The sequence below is a fragment of the Microtus pennsylvanicus genome, chromosome 1 (assembly GCF_037038515.1).
Source record: "Microtus pennsylvanicus isolate mMicPen1 chromosome 1, mMicPen1.hap1, whole genome shotgun sequence".
NCBI lineage: Eukaryota > Metazoa > Chordata > Mammalia > Rodentia > Cricetidae > Microtus > Microtus pennsylvanicus.
The window spans coordinates 90,723,116-90,730,269 of record NC_134579.1 but is presented as its reverse complement, the minus strand read 5'-3'; the positions used below and the strand labels follow the sequence as shown (position 1 = coordinate 90,730,269).

Below are 7,154 nucleotides of genomic sequence, written 5' to 3'. Positions count from 1 at the left end.
GGCAGGAAACCCTGACTGCTCTTTGGACTGGAGAGGGAGGGGGAGAGGAGTGGGGGGAGGGGGAGAAGGATGGGAGGAGGGGGAGGGAAATGGGAGGGTGGGAGGAGAGGGAAACTTTTTTTTCCTTTTCTCAATAAAAAAAAATAAAATAAAAAAAACCTTAGATGGGAACCAGGACTTAAATATTCCAAGAGAATTATCAGCCAAAGCCGAGAGAAATTGGTGGAAAAAAATTACAAGATGTACATCTGGATCATATGAATCCAGAGTTTTATTACATTCTGATTATTTTACCCACTAGGCATATTATTTATGGAATATTAACGCAGAAAAAACACATTATCTTCGAATAAATTTTTTTACCACATAAACTGAGTAAAGAGTTAGAAACTCATTTGGCAGAGGTCTCTGAATTATTATAAAAGGAAAATACAGTGCTCGCTTTGGAAGCACATATCCTAAAACTGTAACGATACAGAGAAGATTAGCATGGCCCCTGGGCAAGGATGGCACACAAATTCGTGAAGCGTTCCCTATTTTTATCCAACATTCTGCTTTTTACAATAAACACACCTCAGCCACAAAGACAGACATTACCTCAGAGTAAAGGGTTGGGAAAAGTTTTTTCAATCAAACGGACCTAAGAAACAAGTGGGTTTGGCTATAGTAATATATAACAAAATTGACTTCAAAATAAAATCAATCATAAGAGATGGAGAAGGACACTTTATACTCATAACAGGAACAATTCATCAGGATGAAGTCTCAATCCTGAATATCTATGCCAATAATATAAAAGCACACACATATGAAAAAGAAACATTGCTAGAACCCAAGGCACACATCAAACCCCACACACTAATAGTAGGAGACTTCAGCACTCCTCTCTCACCAATGGACAGATCAACCACACAGAAACTTAACAGAGAAATAAGAGAACTAACAGAGGTAATGAATCACATGGACTTAACAGACATCTATAAAACATTCCATCCAAATAGAAAAGAATATACTTTCTTCTCAGCATCTCATGGAACCTTCTTGAAAATTGATCATATACTCGGTAACAACACAAATATCCACAGATACAAAAAATTGTAGTAACCACCTGTGTGTTATTGTATCAGCATGGAATAAAGTTAGAATTTAACAACAATTCTACCCCCAGAAAGAGTACAAACTCATGGAAAGTGAACAGTCATCTACTGAACCACCCCTGGGTCAAGGAAGAAATAAAGAAAGAAATTAAATTCTGCCTTGAATTCAATGAAAATAAAGACACAACACACCCAAATTTATGGAACACTATGAAAGCAGTGCTAAGCAGAAAGTTCATAGAACTAAGTGTCCACATCAAAAAAAAAAAACAAAAAACAAAGAAATCTCACACTAGAGACTTAACAGCACAGCTGAAATCTCTAGAAAAAAAATAAGCAAACTCACCCAGGAGGAGTAGAAGACTGTAAATAATCAAACTGAGGGCTGAAATCAATAAGATAGAAACACAGAACACAATCCAAAGAATCAATGAAACAAAGAGCTGGTTCTTTGAGAAAATCAACAAGATTGACAAGCCCCTATCCAAACTAATCAAAAGGCAGAGAGAGAACACCCAAATTCACAAGATCAGAAATGAAAAGCGGGACATAACAACAGACACTGAGGAAATTCAGAGAATCATTAGGTCTTACTACAAAAGCCTGTATGCCACAAAGTTGGAAAATGTAAGAGAAATGGACATTTTTTAGATAAATACCATATACCAAAGTTAAATCAAGACCAGGTGAGCAATCTAAATAGACCTATAAGTCGCGAGGAAATAGAAGCTGTCATAAAAAAACCTCCAACCGATCACCCAGGCCAGCCTGTCTGGGCACTGGGTCCGAATCCTCGGGGCACCCAAGCGGGCGAGAGTTCCTTTGTTTCTATGGCCTGCCTGCACCAAGCAGGGTAGGCGCTTTGTTTGCGAGTTGCCCAACCAGCACGGAGGCCTGATCTCTCGGCACCAGGAGAGCCAGCGTTGGGAAGAGCCAACATTGAGAAGAGCCAGCGTTGGGTAGAGCAAGGAGACCTGATGCGGTAAAAGAAGATCCATAAGGGAGCATTTGGAAGAAGAGATGGGCAGATGCCAAGGCAAGAATTTGCCCAACAAGCTGAAAAGCAACATGAAGCCAACAGAAACCAGCGACCTCACAACGGGAGGACATGAACACCTTAATCAAGAAGAAGTAGAAAAGATTGACTTCATGAAAGTGATTGACGCCCTTAAACAGCATGTAAAAAAAGCCCTTATAGAAATGGATGAGAAATATAACAGAAAGTTTGAAGAATTGAATAAATCAGTGAATGATACCCTAGAAAAGCAAGGAAAAACAATCAAACAGATAATGGAATCAGTTCAAGGCTTGAAAACTGAATTGGAGGCAAAGAAGAAAACACAAACAGAAGGCCGGCTGGACATGGAAAATTTAAGTAAACAAACAGAGTCTACAGAAACAAGCATAACCAACAGAATACAAGAGATAAAAGAAAGAATCTCAGATTCTGAAGATACCATAGAGAAAATAAACACACTGATCAAAGAAAACAGCAAGTTCAACAAACTCTCATCACAAAACATTCAGGAAATATGGAACACAATAAAAAGACCAAACCTAAGAATAATAGGAGTAGAAGAAGGAGAAGAAGTGCAGCTCAATGGTCCAGAAAATACATTAAATAAAATTATAGAAGAAAACTTTCCCAACCTAAAGAAAGATATACCTAAAAGGTTCAAGAAGCATACAGAACACCGAATAGGTTGGATCAAAAATAAAACCTCCCCTCGCCATATAATTATCAAAACACAAAGCATACAGAATAAGGAAACAATATTAAGAGTCGCAAAGGAAAAAGGCCAAGTTACTTATAAAGGTAAACCTATCAGACTTACACCTGACTTCTCCATGGAAACCATGAAAGCCAGAAGGTCCTGGATAGATGTACTGCAGAAACTGAGAGACCATGGATGCAAGCCCAGACTACTATACCCAGCCAAGCTTTCGTTCACTATAAATGGAGAAAATAAAAATTTCCAGGATAAAAACAAATTTAAACAATACACAGCCACAAATCCAGCCTTACAGAAAGTAATAGAAGGAAAATCACTAACCAAGGAGTCCAACAATGACCACAATAATTCAGACATCTAGAGACCCTTCACCAACACAAATCAAAGAAGGGAAACACACAAACTCTACGACTAAAAAAGTGACCAGAGTTAACAACCACTGGTCATTAATATCACTTAATCTCAATGGGCTCAACTCACCTATAAAAAGCCACAGGCTAAGAGATTGGATAAGAAAACAGGATCCAACATTCTGCTGTTTACAAGAAACACACCTCAACCACAAAGACAGGCACCTACTCAGAGTAAAGGGCTGGGAAAAGGCTTATCAAGCAAATGGACCTAAGAAACAAGAAGGTGTGACCATACTAATCTCTAACAAAGTTGACTTCAAACTTAAATCAATCAGAAGAGGTGAAGAGGGGCATTTTATACTCATAATAGGAACAGTTCATCAGGATGAAGTCTCAATCCTGACCATCTATGCCCCTAATATAAAAGCACCCACGTACATAAAAGAAACATTGCTAAATCTCAAGGCAGCCATCAAACCGCACACACTAATAGTAGGAGACTTCAACACTCCTCTCTCACCAATGGACAGGTCAATCAGACAGAAACCTAACAGAGAAATAAGAGAATTAATGGAGGTAATGAAGCAAATCGGCTTAACAGACATCTCTAGAACATTTCACCCAAATAGGAAAGAATATACCTTCTTCTCTACAGCTCATGGAACCTTCTCAAAAATCGACCACATAGTTGGTCTTACTACAAACATCCACAGTTACAAAAATATATTAGTAACCACCTGTGTCTTATCAGATCACCATGGATTAACCACAGTTTGGTCTTACAAAGCAAACATCCACAGTTACAAAAATATATTAGTAACCACCTGTGTCTTATCAGATCACCATGGATTAAAGTTAGATTCAACAACAATGCTACCCCCAGAAAGCCTACAAATTCATGGAAACTGAACAGTCAACTACTGAACCATACCTGGATTAAGGAAGAAATAAAGAAAGAAATTAAAGTCTTCCTGGAATTCAATGAAAATAAAGAAACTACATACTCAAACTCATGGGACACTATGAAATCAGTCCTAAGAGGAAAGTTCATAGCACTATGTGCCCATTTAAAGAAAACAGAGTAAGCTCATATTGGAGACTTAACAGCCCACCTGAAAGCTCTAGAAAAAAAAGAAGCAGACTCACCTAGGAGGAGTAGAAGACTGGAAATAATCAAACTGAGGGCTGAAATCAATAAAATAGAAACACAGAAAACAATCCAAAGAATCAATGAAACAAAAAGCTGGTTCCTGGAGAAAATCAACAAGATTGACAAACCCCTATCCTAACCAATCAAACAGCAGAGAGAGAATTTGCAAATTAATAAGATCAGAAATGAAAAGGGGGACATAACCACAGACACAGAGAAAATTCAGAGAATCATTAGATCTTACTACAAAAGCCTATATGCCACAAAACTGGAAAAGTGAAGGAAATAGACACTTTTTTAGATAAATACCATATATTTAAGTTAAACCAGGACCAGGTGAACAATCTAAATATACCTGTTAGTCGCGAAGAATTAGAAGCGGTTATCAAAACCTCCCTACCAAAAAAAGCCCAGGACTAGATGGTTTCAATGCGGAATACTACCAGAACTTCCAAGAAGACCTAATACCTATACTCCTAATGTATTTCACAATATAGAAGCAAAAGAGGCATTGCCAAATTCTTTTTATGAAGCTACAGTTACTCTGATACCGAAACCGCAGAAAGACTCAACCAAGAAAGAGAATTATAGACCAATCTCACTCATGAACATCGATGCAAAAATCCTCAACAAAATACTGGGAAACCGAATCCAAGAACACATTAGAAAAATTATCCATTATGATCAAGTAGGCTTTATCCCAGGGATGCAGGGCTGGTTCAACATATGAAAATCTATCAATGTAATCCATCATATAAATAAACTGAAAGAAAGAAATCATATGATCATTTCATTAGATGCTGAAAAAGCATTTGACAAAATTCAACATCCCTTTATGATAAATATATATGGAATCATATAGAAGATCCAAATTTTAACCCATAAACCTATGAACACCTCATTTTTGATAAGGAGCCAAAAGTATACAATGGTAGAAAGAAAGCATCTTCAACAAATGGTGCTGGCATAACTGGATGTCAACCTGTAGAAGAATGAAAATAGACCCATATCTATCACCATGCACAAAACTCAAGTCCAAATGGATTAAAGACCTCACTATCAGTCAGAACACATTGAACCTGATAGAAGAGAAAGTGGGAAGTACCCTACAACAGATGGGCACAGGCGATCGCTTCCTATGTATAACCCCAGCAGCACAAACATTAAGGGCAACATTGAATAAATGGGACCTACTGAAAGTGAGAAGCTTCTGTAAAGCAAAGGACACTGTCACCAAGACAAAAAGGCAACCTACTGACTGGGAGAAGATCTTCACCAACCCCGCAACTGACAAAGGTTTGATCTCCACAATATATAGAGAACTCAGGAAACTAGACTTTAAAATGCTAATTAATCCAAGTAAAAAAATGGGGCACTGATCTGAACAGAGAATTCTCAGCAGAGGAAGTTCAAATGGCCAAAAGACACTTAAGGTCATGCTCAACCTCCTTAGCGATCAGGGAAATGCAAATCAAAACAACTTTGGGATATCATCTTACACCTGTCAGAATGGCTAAAATAAAAAACTCCAATGATAGCCTTTGCTGGAGAGGCTGTGGAGGAAGGGGTACCCTCATCCATTGCTGGTGGGAATGCAATCTTGTGCAACCACTATGGAAATCAGTGTTTCGGTTTCTCAGGAAATTCGGGATCAACCTACCCCAGGACCCAGCAATACCACTCCTGGGAATATACCCAAGAGATGCCCTATCATATGACAAGAGCATTTGTTCAACTATGTTCATAGCAGTATTATTTGTAATAGCCAGAACCTGGAAACAACCTAGATGCCCTTCAATGGAAGAATGGATGAAGAAAGTATGGAATATCTACACATTAGAGTACTACGCTGCGGTAAAAAAACAATGACTTTTCGAATTTTGCATGCAAATGATTGGAAATAAAAAACACCATCCTGAGTGAGGTAACCCAGATCCAAAAAGATGAATATGGGATGTACTCACTCATAATTGGTTTCTAGCCATAAATAAGGGTCACGGAGTCTACAATTGGTGATCCTAAAGAAGACAAGTCAGAAGGTGAACCAAAGGAAAAACATAAAGTTATCCTTCTGGCTATGGGAAGTAGACAAAATTGCCAGGGAGAAAATTGGGATCTTGGGGGTGGGGTGGGATGGGGGTAAGGGGAGATGGGGAGAGAAAAGGGAGAAGGGGAGGATGGGGGGAAGTTGGGGAAAAAGGAAGATTGGGATAAAGGAAGGTTGGATAGGGGAGCACGGAAGCACAATTCTTAGTTAAGGGAGCCACCTTAGGGTTGGCAGGAGACTTGAACCTAGAGTGGCTCCCAGGAGCCCAAGCTGAGGTCCCCAGTTAGTTCCTTGGGCAGCTGAGGATAGGGAACCTGAAATGACCCTAGCCTATAGCAATACTGACGAATATCTTGCATATCATCATAGAACCTTCATCTGGTGATGGATGGAGATAGAGACAGAGACCGACACTGGAGCACTGGACTGAGCTCCCAAGGTCCCAATGAGGAGCAGAAGGAGGGAGAACATGAGCAAAGAAGTTGGGACCTCGAGCGGTGCACCCACCCACTGAGACAGTGGAGCTGATCTATTGGGAGTTCACCAAGGCCAGCTAGACTGTGACTGAAAAAGCATGGGATAAAATCGGACTCTCTGAACATGGCGAACAATGAGGGCTGATGAGAAGCCAAGGACAATGGCACGGGGTTTTGATCCTACGTAATGTGCTGGCTTTGTGGGAGCCTAGCCAGTTTGAATGTTCACCTTCCTAGATATGGACAGAGGGGGGAGGACCTGGGTCTTACCACAGGGCAGGGAACCCTGACTGCTCTT

The 7,154-nt window shown here is 39.6% G+C and overlaps 1 non-coding gene across 1 annotated transcript; it reads left to right on the top strand.

Annotated features, from left to right (window-relative positions):
* Nucleotides 1-434: 434 nt before the first annotated feature.
* Nucleotides 435-541, top strand: LOC142842751 (U6 spliceosomal RNA). The gene has a single exon (XR_012909432.1). It is a non-coding gene; the product is annotated as a U6 spliceosomal RNA (small nuclear RNA).
* Nucleotides 542-7,154: the final 6,613 nt, after the last annotated feature.